This window comes from Pleurodeles waltl, chromosome 11 (assembly GCF_031143425.1).
Source record: "Pleurodeles waltl isolate 20211129_DDA chromosome 11, aPleWal1.hap1.20221129, whole genome shotgun sequence".
Classification (NCBI taxonomy): domain Eukaryota; kingdom Metazoa; phylum Chordata; class Amphibia; order Caudata; family Salamandridae; genus Pleurodeles; species Pleurodeles waltl.
In genome coordinates this window covers 715,205,583-715,228,680 of record NC_090450.1, presented here as the reverse complement: position 1 = coordinate 715,228,680, position 23,098 = coordinate 715,205,583, and the positions used below count along the sequence as shown (strand labels likewise).

General features: G+C 48.2%; 1 protein-coding gene across 4 annotated transcripts in view; it reads right to left on the bottom strand.

The window, feature by feature from the left end:
• The window catches only part of LOC138266048 (heparan sulfate glucosamine 3-O-sulfotransferase 1-like), a 67,260-nt gene extending 44,822 nt beyond the window's left edge, over window positions 1–22,438 (bottom strand). For 2 of the 4 annotated variants that reach the window (XM_069214385.1, XM_069214386.1), the window contains exon 1: window positions 22,299–22,438. The gene's annotated coding sequence lies outside the window, so the exon portion shown is untranslated. Of the gene's footprint in view, window positions 1–17,125; window positions 17,194–22,285 lie in introns of those variants that run through there. The other 2 variants (XM_069214389.1, XM_069214388.1) reach the window with 2 other exon arrangements.
• Between the last annotated feature and the right edge of the window lie 660 nt (window positions 22,439–23,098).

The window sequence follows — 23,098 nt, the reverse complement described above, 5'->3', positions numbered from 1 at the left end:
CAAGGAGAAATCAAAATTATGCTGATAGCTAGAAAATAATCTGATTCATTCATACAAATTGGAGACAGAATGGCCCAACTTGTCAAAAATGCAGTGAATGGAGGTTTGGTAAAGGAGTCTGCCCCAGCCCTTCTGACAGTGCAAGGAAAGGGAAGCTGTGGTGCAGCAGAAAAAAACCTCAGTGCTGAGGTGTGGGTTGAATCCCCAAATGACCCTCCAGAACCTGCAGAAATCATAACAAAGGGCACCAAAAACGTCCTGCTGATTATAAAACAGGGAAAGGAAGAAGAAGGGCACATTCCAGATGACAAATGTTATTTGCAAGAAAAGTCATACTTTTTTCTTATGCAGATCCTACCACGACTCGCCACTGACCATGAGTGTGCTGTGTGGTCTCCCTTCGGGTGTGTGCGTGTGGGGTCAGGGGAGGGACCGAACCCCCAACCTGAACCTGATTGAGTAAAGTACAAACACCACGGATCCATTTTGAGCAACTGGCGCCTTCAGTTCAAGTTCAACTTGTTTGATTACATTCTTCCACTGGAACTAAGCAACCTTAACAGTTAACTGTGTGTTTTTTCGTGTGGAACTCTTACATTCCAGCAAACCTTTCAGGTGGACCGTGCACCTTTACAGGAGTAGAACTCATGCTACATCAACTTGTTATTTTAGAGACACTGTTCAATCAGAGTATATAAGTTTCAGTATTTTCTGTGTAGATGTATCTGATGTGAAAGGTTATGAGATCAATATGTTAATCCACTTCCATTGCTTTACAGTGATTGCTTTGATCATTCAAATCTGATTTGCTTATAATGTTTTTTGTGTTGATGTTTTTCTTTTTTGTTTTTGTTTGAAATAAGAGGTACGTAAACAAAAATTAATTGGTCATAGGGTGGAATGTGATGCTATTAATTGTGTTTGACCAATGACTTTGTGTTTCACCACTGCGCATATTAGTTGCTCAATGTTCACCAGTAGCACATTACATGTTGTGTTCAGTTTAGCTGCCTATTGGCTTTGACATGGCATTAGACATTACATTCTGTATTTAGTTTAGCTGCCTATTGGCTTTGACATGACATTAGACATTACATTTGATATTTAGGTTAGCTGCCTATTGGCTTTAACGTGGGGTTAGACATTGCAGTTGAGACATTGCAGATGAGCTGTGTTGTTCCAAGCTGTGTTTTTCCACAAGATAGACCAAGCAGTGTTGTTCACACCAGACCTTAGCTGATAAGAGCACGTAGATTTTGTGTTTACCTCGCAATCCAGTCTGAGAACGAGGAGCTCGGGAGAATTGGCCACTCTCCACGTTTCTTCGGTTCTCACACTGAGTTTGCTTTTAAGGATGACTCTGGGCTACAGCAGGGGTAGATTGAATCTGCTTTGACTTCAGACAGGAGCTAGACGTCAGTTGCCTGTCTCCCGTTTGGGTAGAAAATCTCTTTCTTGCAGTTGACCGGAGTCATCAACTTGCAGACCCCAGAAAGATGAAGCTGAATGTAGGCCCTACAGCCTTGCCCATACGGTGATGAAATTTGACTTTTATGCTTTGCTTTGAAGTTATGCTATAATATAATCACATCTATTTGCTGTGTACATTGCAACTGAGAAGTACTTTGATATATTTTGCTTTCATTGCTGCGACTACTTTTGAACGTGTGCTTCCAATCTACTAATTTAGTCTCTCAAGAACCTCGTGGTGGAGAATTAATAACAATAAATGTCTTCTTTAAACTCAGAAGTGCATTCCAGAGAGGTTCTGTAAGCTTGGTTATGAGATAAGAGCAGGAAAAGCAGAACAGATCACTAAGTCGTCTAACCCCTGGCAGTGGGGTCTCAAACAAGAGAAATCTTTTCAAGACACCAAATAGGTCCTGTCAGCCAGCACCAAACTTGCCTACATAGACCCACCAAAGATACAGAGCTTTCAGTGGACGTCAGCCCCACCGGTCTGGGAGCTGACCTGTCTCAGAAGCAACAATGTGGAGAGTTGGCCCCATCGCCTATGCCAGCAGTGCTCTAACCACCACCAAGCAACCGTACTCTCACATAGAGAAGAAAGCCATTGCAATACACTGGGGGTGCAGACACTTTCACATTTACCTGTATAGACACCCATTCACTGTCAGTACTGACCGCAAGCCTCTGATACCATTATTTAAGGGCTCAGCGTCCAAACCCCTGCCACAAATTGAAAGTGGATTGTGCAGATGCAGGAGTATAAGTTCTCTGTAGAGTACAGGCCTGGGTGCCACAACCCTGCATACTACCTCTCTCTGCATGCCCAGCCCACCACACCTCAGGAAGAACAAGAGGCTGAATATGCCGAAGAGTATGTCAGGGTCATCACAGAATGGTCACGCCCTCTCCCCTTTTCGTTAACCATCATCATCAAAACCACCCAGGCTGACGACTGCCTCCAGCAAGCCATAACAGCCACCAAGTCAGGGAGGTGGGACACCATCATGGCCACCCTACCTCAAAAGACGGTGGAAGCCCAGAGCACGCTCAGATCTCTACATTATGTGAGAGAAGAACTCTCTGCATCACGGATGGATGACCACTCAGGGGGCCTCGACTAGATGGGCTAGCCAGCATGACTCAGCGAATGGTGGACCTTGCTTACAGGTCACACCAAGGGGTCGTCAAGACCAAAAAGAAGGCTAAGAAGCAAAGTGTGGCTTCCCAGTCTCGACAAGAAAGTGGAACAGACAGTCCAACAGTGCAGCCTCTGCCAAGCTGCCGGACAAGTGTACTTCCCACACCCTGTCATCACCAAGCAGTCACCAGATAGCTCCTTCACAGTGCCAGCACCGATTTTGGTAGCCTATCAGATGCGAGACACCTATTAGTGGTAATAGACGACTATTCCAGGTGCCAGGAGGTTGAGACAGTGAAGGCTACCCCAGCAGAAGAAACAATCCCCAAGCTATAAAAAGTTGTGGCAACCCATAGCCTCATCCTGAAACTCCGCACGGACAATGGCCAAGCGTTCAGTGGAGAGGACTTGGCTAACCATCTGACGTCAAGAGGTTCTAAAATCGCTGGATTACCCCCCAATGGCCTCACGCCAAAGGGTAGGTTGAAAATGTTATGAGGACAATCACAAAGACTATTCGCATTGCACAGGCAGAGCAGCAATACGTGGAAAGCGAAATCTATACTTTTCTAAAACACTACCAAATAACTCCACATTCCACCCATGAGTAGTCCCAAGCGCCCTCTGCTTTGGACACAAGGTTGCAGATGCCATCCCAAATCATTCTACCTGGTAGCAAACTCCCATACCATACAGCCAGGATCAGGCTTACCAAGAGGATCAGAACCGCCGGGCGTCTCGACGTCGACAGGCAAAGGCCACTCGGATACCACAGGGCCACAGGGGACTGGGTAATGGTGAAAGACCGGCACCCCGGAAGCTCTGGCTTCCTTTTGAACGATGCTAGTGGAAGGTTGTCAACATCCGCGGAACATTGGTGACTCCATCCAGGTACAGGGAGAAAATTATGCGAAACGTATCGTACTTCGAGCTGTTGAAAGGAAATCATGTTTGTACATTTGGAAAAACATTTTTGCCGCCGCAAACGGCCAGATTTTGGAAATAGGGCAGTTTGCGACGCCAAAAATGTTTCATACATATAGCCCTGTGTTCTTATTCTGTCAAATAGGGACATGCACAAAGGCCCCTGAAGAGGCCCGTCCCTATGTCAGTTTTTCACTACTGGCAGGTATAGGGTCTGGCAGGGTTTGCCCCGTTTAAAGCCCTAAGTCTGTCAGTATCGGCGCGGGGGCTGTAGCTGTCTGGGCAGGGCCCCTTCGCCCTTATAGTGTACCGAGAAACTCCAAATTACCTCTGGCAGTAAAAGCTGGGTCTCAGATGGAAGTCTGAGGCACGAGGCTGCAGTAACGAGCTGTAATAACACGGTGCTGGGAGTGATGATGACGGTGTCTCCCCGGGGGGGCCGTAGGAAGCAGTTAGACGTCAGGTCCCACTCTCAACCTGTGATTTCCCCCCTCGAGAGCGCTCGGGTGACGTCACTGAGCGCCACCCGGCCCCAGGAGCCGCCCACACCTGCCAACATTTCAGAACCAGGACCCAGGGAGGGATTTACTTTCCACGACGCGGAGCAGAACAGAGCTTCACTTCCAGGGGGCACGTGGGGAAACCATACGGCGTGGAAAATAACCGTCGCAAGGGAGCGCAGACGACTGAACCAAAAATACTTAAAAAAGAACAGAGTATAAACAGGAAGAAGCACCACAGAATCAATCCAATGTACATAATTAGAATACTGAGCCAAAGTGCAGGACGTGTGCATTGATACAAAGTACTGAACCTGAGCAGTGATCTAAAGTACAGACCACAGAACTGATCCGTGGCAGAGAACCAAAGCAAAGAACCAGAGCACGGATCAAAAAGACAGAACCTGAGCACTGAAGCACAGAATATATTTAGAGTACTGAGCTAAAGAACACAAGTAGAATACCGAGCCAAAATAAAGATAAGACACCCCAACAAAATTGAATTTAAAAGAGAAGCGTCCTCTAGGTGAAAGCAGAGAAAACTCCTGACAAGAAGCCTGTGCCCAAGAACACACCTAGACATTTTAAACTTCTTTCCCCACATTATTTGTTGGCGCGGACAGCGCTCCTATAAGGCGCTGCTGACACTTTAAAAGTCCCAGACGTCTGCAGGGCTGACGGTTGCATAACGACAGAAATTGCCGTTTTGCCGATATTGCCACCACCAGAAAGAGACGTCCTCCAGCCCAGAGTTCTGTTTTGTGCGCCAGCCCCGTTTCTCCTGCGCTGTACAAACCGTGGGTGGGAAGAGCAGTTCCACGTGTTCGAAGTATCGTCCAGCGCGAGTCAGTGGAGCTTTCGTTGTTGCAGCAGGTGAAGTGGTACCAGGGACCCTGGTTATTGCCAGGGGCGTATCTTGGTCAATAAGATGGGGGTGGGGAGCTTCAGATTTGGCAACAGTCACGCTGGGACACAATGTTAAAATACAACAAGCAGGGCGCACCAGAGGGGCTTACAGGGCAGCAGAAACGGAGGGGAATGCGGACTAGTAAGGGTACTAAGTGAGAGAAAGCACATTATTTTGTGAAGAAGCCGCATTTTAAAAGTATTTTTAAACAGAGGGAGGACGAGAATGTGTGTGCGTTTTTGTCTGTGTGTAAAAACCCCTGGTGAAATCCGACAGAGACTGCACCACACCGAACTGAAAGCACTTGTACCCAACAATTTTTCACAAACTACATTTATTAGGGGATGTGGCACCCCAAACACCCCCTGAAGCTTCACCCCTGGTTATTGCTTTATTTCACAGCTAAAACAGCGGCTAAGAGGGCTATTTCCTTCGTTACTCTATGGCCCATGACACACTGGCTACACCACTGGGGCAGTTGCAGGCATGGATGTTCAGAATCCCTCAATTCAGCATAGACACAAACAGAAGTTGCTTGTGTTTGTTTTTTATCCAAGATATGCTAGTAAGCATAAAGCAACTGCCCTATTTTCAAAGTGCATAGACGTCACTCACACCACAGTAACAACTGAAAGGGACATTACCAAATAATACTCTATTTACTAACTTTCTGCTGGGCGTTTTTCCGAATCAGCCTGACCAGGATTTGAAAGTGAGATGTGCAGACCATCAATATCTGAAAGGCAAACAAACGGTTCCTGCACTGATGATCTATGTGGGGAATGCTTACAATTACCCTTCTCGGATCATTAACTCGCTGGACTGATTAATTAAAAAACAAAAGTTAACAGAATGCCAAAGTATGGTGAAGGCTCCTCCCACTCACCACGGTCACCTGGAAAGAAACAAACTACAGGCGATTTTCAGATGTCACACGGCACCGGGAAGAAGCTGAGAGCAAACATGGGGCTGAAGGAACAGATAAGTGTGGGGAGGAGGGCACGAGTCGAGAGTAGACGCAGATAGACGAGGTGTTAGAGGACGGTTCTGACCATCAGGTCTGCCCTGATTTTTCGCTTTTTGACCACTTTTACTTTTTACTGTGAGGGAGCCTCCTATGAGGGGACTCACGCACAGTAAGCACATGATAAAATGGACTGCGAGTGTTTACCGCCGGTGCCGCTGTGCAATGGAAAGGCTGCTGTGACGCAGCAAGGGCAGGAGGCCCCGGGCGGGATGACATGTGATCATGTGTGCACATGGATGTGCACCCATGTGAGGGCTGTGGGGCGAGGATTCCTGGTGTGTGCAGCCCAAGAACTGTGCTTAGGTAAGCCTGGTGCAGGAGGAACTATGCAGAGTGGGTGGTAACCTGGAGTAGGTCTCATGAGAGGGGTGTACACATGGGAGGGAGAGTCAGTGTACTTCTTGTCTTTTCACTGTAGGGACACTCAGTTAAATGCCAATGCCAGTGTGCTTAGGGTATTTGCATTGCGGGGATACTCCTTTAAATGTTAATGGGAAAGGAGGGCCTAGGGTGCAACTCCAGTTCTCTGGGGTCCACCGAGACCAGAGTCACACCAAAGTGCACTGTAACCTGTAAGAAAAGAATGATGCAGGGGGTTACAAGAGCATAGTTGTACAACTAATGGGTCATCCATGGATGTCATCTTTCTCTGACTCAGCTCAGGATTAGGGCCGATTACTGCTCTGTCCAGTTGCTTGAGCAGGGCCTGGCATCAATCAGCCAGTTGTCATTCCGTGCCAGGAGCAGGCTGGAGAGGCCCTGTGAGGAATGTCAGTGAGGAGGGGCTGAGACTTTCAGGGCACATGTGGCAACTAACTCCTGGAGGATGGCATTTTGAGCTATCCCAGAAGACTGTGCAAGGAGGAGGGGACGGGGGCAAGGAAGTGATGTGGCACATCTGGATAGGCCAGAGGTGCAGACCTGCTGGACACTTCCGCCCCCACTTAAAAGGTCCTGCACGGGGAGAGCTCTCTCTCGTGGCTGTGCGTCACTGCTGGACAGTGGGACTGCAGACGGGCATCATGGACAACTGGAAGGAAGAAACCCCTGACTGCCCCTGGGGCAGGGACTCTGCCCCTGAAGGACTCCAGGCCGGCGAGGAGAATGCCAGGCCCAGGCAATCTGGCCCCCTTGCCCCCTCAGAGGACTAGTTGGGGGAAGGACTGGGCTAGCGCAAGGAGAGCACGCTGCCCAGAAGGAATAGAGGGAACCCAGAGGAAAGGCTGGCACAGGGAGTCAGTGGGACTGGCTCCCTATGATCTGGGACCCTTCGAGGCCAGGAGGCCTAAGGAGAGTGCTCCTGGTGGCAAGGGCTTGTCACCAGGAGTGAAATGACACCGGAATGATGAAAATCGGCCCTTGGGGGCCCGAGATATCCAGGGAAGAAGGATTGTGACCATTTGAGAAGAAGCCACAAAGCGCATGGGGCTCCACCGCTGCTCCAGACTGTGCCCCTGGTGTGGGCTAGGGCCTGTGGGCTGCCCCAGGAGGAAGAGGAAGGGGCCCTGGACCCCATCCCGGGGCCCCGTGAAGCCTGGCCTGTTTTGATTTGATGGGGGGGGGGGGGGGGGGGGGGGGAGTTCCGTCGCACACACCCCTGCCGCGGTGTGTAGGGACCCCAGACCCCATCCCGGGGCCCCCTGCAGCCGAAGAAAAGTCAGGGAGCGCTGTTGCGCTCCCGTGAAAACGGTGAAGAGGGGCCCCAGACCCCATCCCGGGGCCCCAGGAAGAAGGAGGAGTGGGAGGGCGACCGTCACCCACCCCCGCAAGATGGCAGCCGGCAGTAGAGGGGCCGGCCGAAGAAGAAGCCGGGGAGCGCCATCGCGCTCCCCATGAAGATGGATCAGAGGGGCCCCAGACCGCATATCCTGGGGCCCCAGCCAAAGTCAAGTCGGGGGGTGCGAAAATCACCACTGGGGCCCTGGACACCATCCCGGGACCCCAACAGGGAAGATGGTGTTGGGGAGCGCGACAGAGTCAGTCGTGGATGGGCCCGGGACCCCATCCCGGGGCCCCACAGCTGTACTGGAGAAAGGGGGGAGTGCCGTTGCACTCCCCCAAGCGGCCCGTTCGGCCGCAGGCCTGCACCGTCTGCCCGCTGGAGCGGGCAGACAGCACAGAGAACGCTGACTCCCGCGGCCGCACACGGAGGTGCTGGCCGTGCAGGGAGCCAGTAGGGGCGGCCAGGGGTGGGCTCCCTGCACTGCCCTCCAACGTGGGAGCACTTACCTCGTGTGGGGGTGTCTGGGTGGGACTGGGCACCCCCCTGGAAGAAGCCTCAGTTTTGCCGGCACGGTGGCTCTCCCCGGCGCAGCGGGAGAGGCGCTCATCTCATATGAGGCCGCCCCAATGCTTTGCAGGGCATGAGCAGGGGTTTAGTCCCCTAAACCAGCTTGTGGTGGTCCCAGGGAGATGGGCCCACCACCAAGCCCATGGACAGGGGGAGCTGCAGGAGCAGCGCAGCCTCCCCCCCAACGCAATTTGTGGCCCCAGCCTAGGCAGGGTGGGACAAAAGAATTATAACCCCCAAGGGGGTTGTTAAAACACAAGCTTATGTGGACTTTTGTTCTGGCTTGTGGGACTGTGCCTACTAGAGATGTAGGCTGGTATTACCCAATGTATTCAACTGTTATTTGATGGTCAATTAAGAATAATTTGAAAGTAATCCAAAAGTAATCTAAAAGTAATCCTAATGGTTAAATTGCTTGAATATGGTCATATATGTTCCCTGTTGATGCTAATTTGAATAATGAGACTGACAGCCACCTCTTGGCAAGATAGATGTACTTAATTGCAGATGTAGGTGTGTTCATTCCACATTACTGTAAAATGTTCAAATGTTGCAGGGGGACACCAGGGATTGTTTTGCCATGTGGGTTGTTGTATTATATCCTCCCTTGGAGGAGACATGAGAGATTACACAATGTCCTCCCAGAGTGATTCCATCACTTTGTGTATATTTGTAGATTGTTGCATAGTATTGAGTAGTGTGTGTGAGTAATAAATGTACTTTTACTTTAGCAAAAGAAAAGCCCAGACTGGACAATAATTTATTGAGAGTCATGCTTGTGTGCTCGTGAATGGGGATTACTAGTCCACACCACCTCCCTTGAGTAAGCCTTGGACTGCTCTGCAATGCTTTTTCAAAAGGTGGACGCTGTTTACTATGCCAAGAGGTTGAGCACCACAAACATGTTAAACCTGTCCAGGTGTAATCTTTTAGACATGGGACACACATTGTCTGCTTTTGTTTGGAGCAGCAACCTTCAGGGGGGCAGGAGGAATACTAGTTTCCAGCTGGGCCCAAAGCACAGGGCAAAGTTAAGGGGCCATCAGGCCTCCTTTTGTTGGAGTATCTTGGCTGGTAGCTATGGGAAGCCTCACACCTTAATGCAATGAAGCACAGCTTATCACTTCAGAGATAGTTAAGAGAGGAACACTTCTGACTTTGTTCAGACCTTGTAGATAAGACATACGCATGCACTATAAGAATGTTAAATGTGTTGGCCTGTCAAAGTATTTATACAAATAATGTAAGTGACATTCTTTTGTTTTATTTCTTTTATAGACCAATTCATCCAAATGTAGGGTGTCAGAGCACTTACTGATCACAGATGATTTACCAGGCGTGCAAAGATCTCTGCAGCAAGTGTGTTAACCGCCATAAGATATTTTAAAATGCAGACTTTGCAAACAATTAAGCAGAACAGATTGTTTGCCATGTATCTCCTTGTCAATTTCTTTGTGGCAGGATTAAAAAAAAAATGTATATGTTAAAGGCCCAGATTTTGCGTCAGCACTTTTTGGTACATCCCCTATGCAAAATCTCATTTGTTAAATAGTGTAATGCGCTCAAATGTACTTATGATAGACCGGCTAAACAGATGTGTGTGGTCATAAGATCTGATGTCACTTCCTGTGAAGTCACTTCCTGTGACAAAAGGATGCTGCCTGAGTGGAACACTTATCTTAGCTGGTGTTGCGTGTAATTCATTCGGTCCAGACAGCCAGACATGGGCTCCTGCTCGGCTTGTTCTGTCCTCTCCTGCAACAGCACAAGTAGGGGCGTAGCTTAGTCTGTAAGATTTGGAGCAGGAGGTGAGATTCAGATTTTCCATCTATCACGCCGATGAATTATGTTAAAATGCAGTACACAACAAGCACGGCGCATGAGATGGGCAAAAATGGAGAGTGGAAAGGAAGACGAATGTGGTTTGGCAGGGGTAGTAAGTGAGAGAAAACACAATTGGTGAAATAACCAACATTTTTGAAGACTTTCAAACCAGAAAGGGAGAGTGTGTGTGCGTTTTTGTCTGTATTTACTTAAAAAGTTCTGGTGAAATCCTACAGGCACCTCAAAATACCTACAGACACCTCAAAATACCTGACTGAAAGCAGCCGTACCCAATTATTTGATAGAAAATCCATTATTGGGGTGTAACACTCCCACCCCCTCCCCTGAAGCTATGGTTCTGAGCACAAACATTTTCGCCAGCCATAATCCTGCCAATGCAAGTGAGTGCGGCTGTTGCATCCTAACGGACTGATACATGGTCAGCAATAAGAGTGCTGGGAGGCAGCACTGAGTACAAGGAGTCACTCCATGGTGCATGAAAGTTGCATAGGGCTGTGGCCGCCACAAGCATGTTGTGGGTTGTATGCAGCAATACAGACTGTACTTGGCTGGCTAGGTAGCAAATGCAAGGTCGGCACTTTCCTTTATTCTTCCTCACGTGCCTTCACAGCCAAGTTCGACCTGTGCTCTTCCACCCTGCCTTGCCTGAACTCAGCCATGAGCCAGCCCCCGCTACAATTATCCTATGGGAGGCTTAGCCTCAGGGAGGGGTAGGGTGCAGCAGAATTAGGGAATAGGAATGCAAGTCATTGAATGACAACGACTTCTTGGAATTGTGACAGGCGTGATGACATCACCAGTAACATGATGATAGGCATTCATGTCTGGCTGGGCCAGCTTGTGAAGACATACCAGGCAGCCACCCATCAAAGTATTGTGTTAATTTTATTTTGAAGTATTTATATTGACACAATCACCTGTGGGACGAGAAATTCGTAGTCCTGGCACTGTGAAATAAGTGCTGGTGCTGAGCACCGGAAACCACAGGTTCAAATTAAGCACTGTACCAGAATGACAGCACACTGATTTCTGTCCTTCCTTGATCTTATGCCCATCTGTTGCAATTAAAGAGGTCAGAAGAAAGGCATATACATAATGTTCCTTTTGAAGAAATGCAGTCCCTTATGGAGCTAGTACCCCTGCCAATCCAAGAGGCAAACTGCTTGCACATGGCGTTATAGGTTGCAAAAGCATTAATGCCTCGGTGCCACCAATCCACAAAGATGACACAGAGATCTTTTTGATAATGTTCCCACTCAAGGGGGGTTGAAGATGCCCACTGAGAATCCCTGCCCTCTGGTTGCTGGTCCGCACAATGTGGTTTCTTATAAGAACAGACTGCGTGCGGGTGTCCATACTCCCAGTTCTACAGTTATCTGGAGAAGCTGTGTGGAGTGAGCATCACTCTTCTTTCTTATGAATGAGACCAGTTGACTGTGGATCATTACCACCTTGGTACTAGCCCCGTACTTTTAAGTCCAAGATACCCGTTCCTTTTTGGTTCCAGTATGCTGTTGTGAAGGGACAAGTCTAATTGTTCCCACAAGACGGATGGAAAGAGTCCAGCAGTGAGTTCACCATCCAAAATCTGATGAGATGGTTGCAACTGTGAGTTGCAACTGGGGAAGTAGCACAGGCTCCCCAGCAAAAGGTTGGGACAAACGAGAGAGTGCCAGGTAAAGGTTAAAGAGAACATGTAGAGCTTAGCAGTGAGGACTGTACTAATGCAAGATGCTTGTAGTCTCTGAAACCACAATGCAGAGCTGACACAGCATAATTCTCCTGGAAGTGGTCCATGATCTTTCATGTAGGCCCATACTCTCTGGGAGATAAGAAAGCCTTTGAAAGTCTGGATTCCAGAATGGCTCAGTTAAAGAGGTTGCTTCATGATCAGGAAGGACCCTGGATTTCCCTGAGGATCCAAGATTTGCTAGATTTCGGAGGTTTAGGGTCATAAAAGATTCCGCAAGCTCCCTTGTTAAAGCACTAATCAGCTAACCATCAACTGCAGAAAGTCAGCCAAGACATGTGTATAATATTGGGACCTACCATCAGGCTTGAGGGCAGAATCTGTATATGCACGGACTATACACCTGACCAAGCCAAGCACCAGGCCCTTGGTACAAGAGGCTACTGGGTGGAGAGGGAACGTAGGGAACACCCAGACCCCAAGGAAGCTGAGAGGGTTGTTTATTGAATTAGTAAAGATGGGCACAACTGAGTAGAATACAGTGCAGAGGAAGTGGGGAGGAAACATTCCAAATGATGACTGTTTAGAGACACATCCCAAATCCTACACTGCTGATGGGATGGGAATGTCTCCTGAACAATATATAGGCGTGCACCCCTGTCTTGAGTGCCCAATTGTGTGTGCAACTTGCATCCTGACTTTTATTTTTGGTCGTGGCATCATGCTAATATTGCATTTGTGAGAGGCCTAGGCCTGCCCTGACAATGCAAGGTCCAGGACCTGTGACCTAAAAAGCCTGTGACCTAAAAACCTGTGTACCATCAGAGTTTACAGAGAACTACTGCCCCTGTCTTAAGTTTGCCACACAAGACGTTCTAGCAGCCTATTGTGCTTTGCGATCTCATAAAGTAGAGCAGACCTCTGTCAGTGAGTGTGTGGCCTACAGTCCCTTCTCATGTAAATTTTCACTGTTATGTGAAAACCCAGAACCTGGAGCTGACATCCAGTGCATATGTTGAGTCAGTGCATTTGAGCATATAGTATGGGGCACATATGTAGTGGTGAGACTGTGTGTGTATGAGTCCAAGTACTGAACCCACTGGAGCCCATTTTTACTACAGCTGATTTACCATGGCACTAGATAGAGGATGAGTACAGCTTTACCAGACAGTGGACATGTATTGTCTGCATTCATGTCACTAGACGGTGAAAATTCACACACTGCAGTGAGAACGGTGGAAACTAGGCTACCTTTAAAAGTTACATCTCAGTGTGTTTAGATTTTAGTACACTGGGATCCTGCTAACCAGGACCCCAGTGCCTGTGCTCTCTCCTCTAAATTTGGTTGTTTGGTAACTTTTGTACCCCACAATTGGCATACTGGTGCACCCATGTAAGACCCTAGGATGTGGTACTCAGGTACTCAGGGCAATGGTACACCAGGGGTCTCCCATGGGCTGCAGTATGTATTGTGCAACCCATGGCATACCATGAAAACTGAGTCTGCAGGCCTGCCTTTGCAGCCTGCGTGAAATGGTGCAAGCACTTCTCACTCTAAATACACTGTAACTCACCCCTATGGTACGGCCTTGAGCCCAAGGGCAGGATACATGGTCCTGAGTGTGCGGGCACCCCTGCATTAGCAGAGGTGACCTTACAAATCCCAGACTCCATTCCTTGGGCTTTGTAAGTGGGGGAAGCCATTTTAAGATATATATAGTGGACACTGGACAACACAAGTAGTCTAACTACATAATGGCTTCTCCAAACCTAGGCACGTTTCTATAAAAAATGTTGGACTCATGCAACTACACTGATTCAAGTGTTAGTTGCATGATACATGTACTCTCGGGAGTCCTTAGAGGATCCCCCAGATCTGCCTATACAGCCTTGCAGGTTCCGCCTGCCAGCCCGCGCTGGTGCAGACCCCCAGACACTGTTCTGCTCTCCTGCTGCTGAGTGTAACTCGAACAGGGGAAGGCAGAACAAAAGGTTTCCTGTAGAAGGGAGGTGTGACCTCCTCTCCTTTAAAACTAGGTGCCTCTGAGTTGGGGTTGCCTCCTAGCGCTACCAGACTACTCTGAAGGGCACATTAGGTGCCCTCCTTGCATAAACTGGTTTGCACCAGTCCAGGAACCCCCAGTTCCCGCTCTGGCTCAAAACCACACAAAGGACAGGGGAGTGACCACCCTCCTGTTCAGCTCCTCTCCTAGGGAGGTGCACAGAGCTCTGCCAGGTGGCCAGTTGATTCTGCCATTTTGGAAATAAGAAGCGCAGAGGCCCCTGGGAGCATCTGACTGGTTAGGCCAGAAAGATGACGTCTGTGACCCCCCTCTAATAGGTGGGTCACTGCAGATAGTGACCAATCCCTTTTTAGGGTTACTTAAAGACTCCCCCGAGGGTGGGTCCTCGGATTCCTCGAGCATGACTCTACAAGGAACGCTCTGCAAGACATATTCTGCTCCTGGCCTCCGGAACCGCTACTGGGCTGCTTTTGGAACTGAAGCAAGACTGTATCCGGTTGGGAGGGCTCCCACTGCAACATTTTTCTCCAGCTCCTGCAACATTTCTGCAATATCGGTGGCTGTGCATCCTCCTGGGTCACAAGGACTTTGTTTGCATCCAAGAAGCAAGAAGGAATCTTCTTTGGAGTGAAGGAGCCACTCCCCTGCAGCCACAGGCACCTCAAGACGACAACAACTGACTGGTGGATCCTGCTGTTTCAAGGACATCGAAAGGCTCTGCAACACAGGTGGTGATTCTCTGGTCCTCTCCGGGTCCAACTTGTCTTCTGACTTACTTTGGAGACGGTGGGCCCTTGCTGCAGCCACTGGAACTGAACCCCTGTGCACCTCAACTGTTGCTCTAACCAAGGCTTGTTGGCTCTTCTTCCTACAGATCTTCAGGCTCTAAGAAACCCCAGCCTCCAGCACTCCGCAACTTCAAGTTCAGGTTCCACTTTGCAGCTGCTGCGACATGGGACTCCTATTTTGTTGTGCTGCTGAGGCCTCCCTGCGACTCCCTGTGCCTGCTGCCAGTGGGTGACTCATGCAGGCTCCAAAGACTCCAGCTGACTTTCATTTCTACTGAAGGCCCACCCTGACTCTCCTCCAAGGGTTAAGTTATTAGGACCTTGTTGGTCCTCAGAAACCTACAATCTTCCTTGCAACAACTATTTGCATTTGCCAAGGCTTGGTGGTGGTCTTGCGGGCCACTGACCTTCCTGCAATCCGGTGACCGATGTGGGACAGCTCGTGAGTGACTCCATGGATCTCCTGCATCCCCTGGACTCCGCAGCTGGACTTCTTCCTTCACGGTCCTGCAGGAACTTCACCTCCAAGAGGGTGGGTATTGCCTACCTGCACCACCTGGACTTCTTTGAGTGGTCTGGACACTGTCCCCTTCTTTTCCAGGTTCTCCACGTCCAGAATCCACCCTTAGGTTCCACAAGTCACAACAGCACCTGGACAATCAAGGCTTCCATTGACTCCAACGAAGGTTTCAGACGTCACTTCACCCCTATGCACCTTGGCTCCCTGGAGTAGGTACTCCAATCTTCTGGGTATCTACCGATGGGGGTACTATCCAACCTCCTTTGTGCCAAATGGTTTCCTCGGGGTCCACAGGGAAGGGTCATGAATCCATAAAAATAAAAATCCAACCACAACGGTCCTGTGCTAGCCTATGGGACACCTGGCTCGATAACTACTCTGCACCCGGGCGCTTGTGGGATTTCTCATACTAACCTTTGCTAATTCCTTACTCCCCAGCCCTTGAGATTTTAACACACTTACCTTGAGTGGGCACCTCCATTCTTATACCACTTTCTTAGTATATGGTTTGCCCTTGCCCCATAGGTTCCCACGTATTTCTATGCTTTTCCTGCTTGTTGCTAGGTATATATTTTATGTGTAGATATCTCCAGGTGGAGATATTCCAATGTTAGTATAGTAGTAGTGTTGTAATAAAGAATACTTGGTGTGCTTCTTTCTTGTGTGAGAGTTACTAACTACTGTAGTATTGCAAGTGCTTTACACTCCTCCTAGATAAGCTTTAGCTGCTCGCTACAGCTACCCCTAGAGAGCTTTTGCTATATGGACACCTAAATGCTATCACTAAGGGTTGCCGAGACTCATTATAGGGTTCCACATCATAGGTGTACACCATAAACTGAACCAGCCTCCTACAATTGTAACAGTGAGTGAGAATGACAGTGTAAGTGTGAGTGACAATGACAGTGGGTGCTATTGCAAGGGAGAATGGCAGTGAGTATAACTGTGAGGGAGAATGAGTGTTATTGTGTGTAAGACTAGAATGAGTGAGACAGAGTGAAAACCAATCAGACTGATTTTGTCAGATTGGGTTTGAATGAGTGGGGCTGAGTATGAATGATTGAGACTAGGTGAGCCAGTGACAGTGAACAAATCTGAGTAAGATTAATTGACTGAGAATGAGTGAAAATGAGTGGGGATAATGAGTGACTGGGAATGAGTGAGACTGAGTAAGCCTTACTTAGAATGACTGAGACTAAGTGAATGAGTCAGAGTGAGTGAGTCAGAGTGGGACTGAGTAAGCACCCCTCAAACACCCACAGATGACAGGCCCGCTCACTGGAATATGAGCCAAGGATTTTGCCCCACTGCTTTAAAAGATCACCAGCCACCACTAAATGTAGTGTGTTCTTGAACCTTATAGGTGGAGAGAGCAGGGAGTAGAGGTTAATGGGTATAGTGCCCAGAAGAGAATCATGATCACTGCTACCACCCTGTATGCTTCATTGAACTGTGTAGTTGTGAGTACTGAAGGGAACGGGAAGAAGCCCCTAAAAAAAGAGTTCATGGTTCACTTAGAGACGATAACGAAAGATGCCACACACGTACAGGTTTGTCCAAATCATTTAAACATTGTCCTTCTAAAAAACGACCAAAAACCAGGGCACCGTCCTTAGCCACAAGTTGTTTATGAACTCCGTACGTGTATGTTTTCACAAAAGACAACTCCAGCACATCAGGTAATACATTTTATGAAATCTCCTCACGGACCTTGGGGACACGCTAAATTGGACTGTGGATTGATTTGTAGATGCCTGACGCCTTATCGGTGCGATGGGGGATGAAAGCCTCCGCCGCCTCAGAATCTACTCCAAACACCTCAGGGTGACCGCCCATTCTACTTAGACAAGAATATCGTGTCCTCTTATTACCGGAACCTTTGAGAAGCCAATGACTTCCTGCTCATCGTCCGCGCGCGCGCGCAGATATCCTAACCGACTGACAGTCACAGGTCGCGCTAATTTCCGCCCGCCACATATCACGCGCTCCTCATCAGCCTCACCGTGAGGAAAGCCCCCAACACCAAAACTCTGCCCCCAGCAGCAGTGAAACCCGACTGACTCCTTCGCCATCAGCTGACTTCCTGCTGCAAAGCGGAAGCCGCGCAAGTAAATAAACAGGGCAGGGAGTCAGATGACCTTAGGCACACAAAGAGAAGGACATTTCTCAATATGTAAAGCAAGGAGACAACCTCGTTTTGTTAGGTCTACCCTGGAAACAGTTTTAGCTGTATCACCAGTCTCATGTAATCAAACATTTTTTTTAAATAAAGCAAGCACTGGCAAAGTTAAAAGGTCTCGCATTGGCAAGCTGATGCAATGGTTATTTTTCTTTTTAATTGCAGGTACATGTTGAAAGAAGAAAAAGTAAGAAAAATAGCCGTCTAAACATGGTAGCCATGTGATTGCAATAAACACTTAAAATAAAAATAAAATACTACTGCACATAAACAGTCAGGGGGGCGCAGTGGGGAGTATTAAAACATGTTGAAAATCCTTTTTTGTTGTAATACGTATCGTAGAAACATATGATCCTTTTGTGAAAAGAAAAGCTATTATTACCTTTGAATTACTGTAACCTGAAGATTTACTTTAAACACACAAGTAAAACAAAAAATAAATAAATAAAAAATGATACAAAAAAAATTAAAGAAACACGGATTGGAGATTTAAAGTGTAGGCGTAGCACTGTAGACAGCTTCCTTGTAGGCAGATGTGAACATGTGATCGGGCAAAATGCTGTCACTCACAATGCAAGTGGGCTGCCCATTGCCCCATGTTGTATGATGCTGAGGGCAGAAGCAAAATGTGAGACAGTTGAGTTGCCCAGTGGATGAAAGCAACTGATTGCACGCCTTTCTATGTATTTATCTAATATTTTTTTGATTATGTGAGGCATCAAGACAGCTAAGGCAGGTTCTAGACCAGACCTATAAAACATGCATTATGCCCAGACCCGGAGGCAACATCAGGACTACCATCTTCAGTACTGGAATACGTACCTGGGACACTGGACCTAATTTAGAAGGTTTATTCTGTCCAGTTCTGAAGGCCACATCTATAAAATCACATCCAGTTCTGAAGGTCATAACCTTGGGAGTGTCATCTAGAACACCTGATCTAGTTCTTGGGTCAGATCTGAAGTACTGAGATCAGTTCTAGAGGCCAAATCTTGGTTTTGGCATCTTGCGTACAGATGCTTTTGGCAGCCCAAATCTTTTGTGTCTAGTTCACGGAGTCACATATGAACTATTTCACCCAGTTCTGGAAGCCACACCTGGAGACCCATTTACATTTATGGGGGCTTGACCTGGAGAGAGCTGTGCCCAGTTCAGTTTAGGAGGCCAAATCTAGAGCATTGGGTCCATTCTTGAGCTTTGTAGGGAATACTCAGTGCAGCTGAAGACATCAGATCTGGAGTGCTGCATTCAGGTCTGGAGGCCAGTCCACTTCTAGACTATTGTGTATAATCTGGGAGGGCACTTGAAGGTAGCATCCATCTCGAAAGCTACATTTCCAGAGGAACTGAAATGGACAGCCGGAATAACAAAACTGTGAATGATTTGTGACACAGGTAGAACAAGGAGCTGGTTGAATGACCTAGAATGTTCGTTCACACTGCACTGAGCACCAGAGATGGCCTTTTTAGCAGAATTGAATAGTGAGAAAGGAAGTCCGTCCTGACAAACACAAGGGCCAGATGGTATACAAAAGAGCATCTAAGTGTAACGACGAGACCTCTTTATATCTGGTTGTCAAAACCAGTAAGAAACTGGGCACAGTGGATGGCCTAGGCAATACCAATCTGCTGTAAATTGTGAAAAATTACCACACACAGCTCTTGTACCCCCTGACCCCAACCCCTTTTTCCCCGACTCGGCCCAAGAACCGAATCGCAGCTGTCTCCTAAGGTTCGTGGTATGAACCCAGGCACTGGGGTCAAACCCAGCAGTGGTGTGATGACGTCTACAGTGGTGCTCATCACGGCCGTCTCGTGCATTGGACAGAAACAAGGTTCACACAGAAAAAGGTATAGATAGTTTCAACCCGATCCCCCCACCCCTCACCCCGACACTCGCATTAAAACTGGGTAATCCACAAATCCCTGCACCTGCCACCTATCCTCAGGTTTTAACTGAAGAGTGCTTAAAAGTAGAGTGTATTGAGATGGCGCTAAAACTCGATTGAAAAGGACTCCTCGGGTTTAAAACATGTAGCGAGGCGGTAATGTGCATTTCAAGGACAGGGCTACTCATCTCCCGACTGTGCACTCCGCACAGCAGTGTACAGCCCCCCTACCATTACCAACACAGTGCTCATGTATACACTGCTCAGAGCAGTATTCTCGCCCTCAACTGTACATAGCTCGGAGCTCAATACGACAGCTCTTCACTTAAACACACCTAATCACCCGTGCCCCAAAAATAAAATAATGAATGCGTCCTTGTGTAACGTAACTGTTGCTCATGTAAAGCGCTTCAATACCTCCGCGTCGAATTCGCGCTATGTTAAAAAACTGCAAAAAAACAAATAAATAAAAATGGCAGTACTCATCAAAAGTACACTGCTCTGAAGGGTGCTGTAGGCACCGCCTTTCACTCCTGCGTGGTCCCCTTGGAGCAGAGTGCTATCAATGGAAATATAGAAGTGCTGGTACACACTATCCAGAGTAGGTGCCCGTCTGCTCCTGAGATGAACGGCAACCTCCCATTAAAGGCACTACAGCAGTGCTGAGAAGTCCAGGTGCTCGGCACTGGACAGAACCTGACTATGTAAAGCACTGTCTGCCCCTAGTCCGTGCACGGGTCAGATCACCGAGCTCCTTAGCTGCACACAACACAGAGCACGGCCACCCACTCGGCTACACACAACCTACCTCACAAATGCACAGTTGAGAACCTGCCCTTCGTGCTCCTCCATTTGAACTCAGCTCTGAGACACAGAGCTTCCCACACCTACTCATGCACACAGCCCTGCACACAACATTCACTCTCCGCTCCTTTGACCTGCATACAGCTCACAACAAATTACTTTTACACTACTCGGAGCACAGTACCATAGCTTCCTCGCACCCGAACACAACGCTGCCGCCGTAAAACAGTGGAGGGCACAATACCCTCTGACCCTTCACCTTAGGGTGGCCAACTTTCCATTACAAATGTTAATGGACATTTGGAGGCACACTGCGTGCAGAGACACAACCTACACACACGGCGATATCAGAAATTATCGGTTAGGTGGTATGAGTCGTGCAGCCATTTTTTTTTTTTTTGGGGGGGGGGGGCGTATTATAAATCCCACTCGTCTAAATGAGGCCATCTTGAAACATATACGTCAAAAGGAGATAGAACTTGTTAAGTGGAATTACTATTCACAAAGTGATTCACCACTTCCAGGAGTAAGTCTTTACACCTCTTACTACTGTAACGTTCGTGAGACGTTTAGAAAAGAAAGAGTCTAGTATCCGCATAGAATGAAATAGTCCAGGTGCTCGGCACTGGACAGAACCTGACTATGTAAAGCACTGTCTGCCCCTAGTCCGTGCACGGGTCAGATCACCGAGCTCCTTAGCTGCACACAACACAGAGCACGGCCACCCACTCGGCTACACACAACCTACCTCACAAATGCACAGTTGAGAACCTGCCCTTCGTGCTCCTCCATTTGAACTCAGCTCTGAGACACAGAGCTTCCCACACCTACTCATGCACACAGCCCTGCACACAACATTCACTCTCCGCTCCTTTGACCTGCATACAGCTCACAACAAATTACTTTTACACTACTCGGAGCACAGTACCATAGCTTCCTCGCACCCGAACACAACGCTGCCGCCGTAAAACAGTGGAGGGCACAATACCCTCTGACCCTTCACCTTAGGGTGGCCAACTTTCCATTACAAATGTTAATGGACATTTGGAGGCACACTGCGTGCAGAGACACAACCTACACACACGGCGATATCAGAAATTATCGGTTAGGTGGTATGAGTCGTGCAGCCATTTTTTTTTTTTTTTGGGGGGGGGGCGTATTATAAATCCCACTCGTCTAAATGAGGCCATCTTGAAACATATACGTCAAAAGGAGATAGAACTTGTTAAGTGGAATTACTATTCACAAAGTGATTCACCACTTCCAGGAGTAAGTCTTTACACCTCTTACTACTGTAACGTTCGTGAGACGTTTAGAAAAGAAAGAGTCTAGTATCCGCATAGAATGAAATAGTCTTAAGCTGTGAGACACCGTCGGTAAATATCTGTGCCGACCATGCCCGGTACCTGCCCACGCCCACAGAACCTGTTCCAGTTGGCATGTTTTAGGGAGCATACTTAAAATGTAATCTCAGCTTTAACACTTCTCCTGGCTTTGCTAGAAATAAACACTGTGTTCTAAAGCGGGGCAAGGCCCACAACACTATGCTCCCCCGGGAAGGCTGGTGGACTAGCTGGAAACCCCATTTGGCCAAATTGTGTACTCTTGGACAATCACTGTTTAAACGTATTCCTCAGCTTCCATTTTCCGAAGACCAGAAGTATTTAAGTCCAGTGTAAAAGCTGCTGTTAAGCGTGTGTTTAAAAAATAGACTCAATACCTGGGGAGGGGCACAGGGCTAAATCTCATGCTGTATTCAACATAATATAGTAAGTAAGGTGGTTTGAAGCAAACAGCAGCGTGCGGTCTTCAGTCTGCTAGTTTAACAGTTTGATCCTGGGCATATAGTAAGCGCTTGGAGACAGTCTAAAAGGAAGAAATAAACACCAAGGGGATACTACCAGAACAGGTCCTCGGCACGGTTTTCAGTCGCACATACAGGGCTCATCAGGTGCCTGAATGTACATTTTAGCAGCGGAACGTGCTCCTGAAGCTGCAGTAAGCAGGGCTCCTCCATTACAGCTCACAGAGAGAGGAAAGAGTGAACTGCTTGTCATTTGAGACGGTTAAAAGTGGCTGGGAACCAGCACACGGGGCAACATGCGTGCAGCAGGGACAGAAGCCACCGTGCACACCTGCAAAATGCCGGACTACTGGCCACCCTACTTCTCCCGCAGACAGCCCTCCTGGTTCATGAGACTCGGACTACTGCCCCACCCTTGTGTACAGCTCTAGAGTGAAGTACAAGTCCCCTCCGCACACAACTCAGAGGACGGGCCCCTTCCACCCACCTGCTCTCCTCACCTGCACACAGCTGCGGGCTGTGCAGTGATCCTTCCTCGCGCCTGCACACGGCTCTGGCTCGTGCACTCTGCACGAGACACTTTCCGTGTGTGTGATCATAGGCTGGCTTGGATGGGAAAAAGGGGAGGAGGGAGGCTGGCTCTGGGGAGGGACCAGCTGATGCATCAATGAAACAGTGAGCGAGCGTTATCTGCGTGAGCAGTGTGTTGTGAGGCTTGTAATTGAGTAGTGTGTTTGTGCACTATGTGAGCCGTGTGCACTGTATGTGCACTTTGTGTACTATTTATCTATAAGCTATTGTTTGTATGTGATGTATGTGTACTGCATGAAATGCGTGCGCGCGTGCTTTGTGAGCAGTATATGGAACATAAGGGTGTGGTGCAAGTGAAACGTGTGTGCAAGTTAGTGCTGCATGCGAGGTTTGCACGTACAGCTTTTTGAGACCTGTAGTCGGAACCTGCGCGTGAACTGCACGCATGTGTCGTGCATGGTTTTTGGGTGTGTTTAGTGTGGATTGTGTTAATATGCACTATGCAAAATATGCTGGATGTGGCAAAAGGCCCCTGAAGGAGGAGAGGTGTCATTAGTCACGCTTGGCAGAGGTAGGCGAACCAACAAATTAGCAGGGAAAACCGAGAAAGAGCCCAGCCCTGAAAATATTTGCTATGTAATAATGCAACAAACCACAATAGGATAAAGTCTTTTCAAAATTTAAAAAGTGTATTTCTTTAACTTGTGTAAGCTTTGACATTAATAGGGTATATTATACCACAACACTGAGAAGTACTTATTACAAGTGA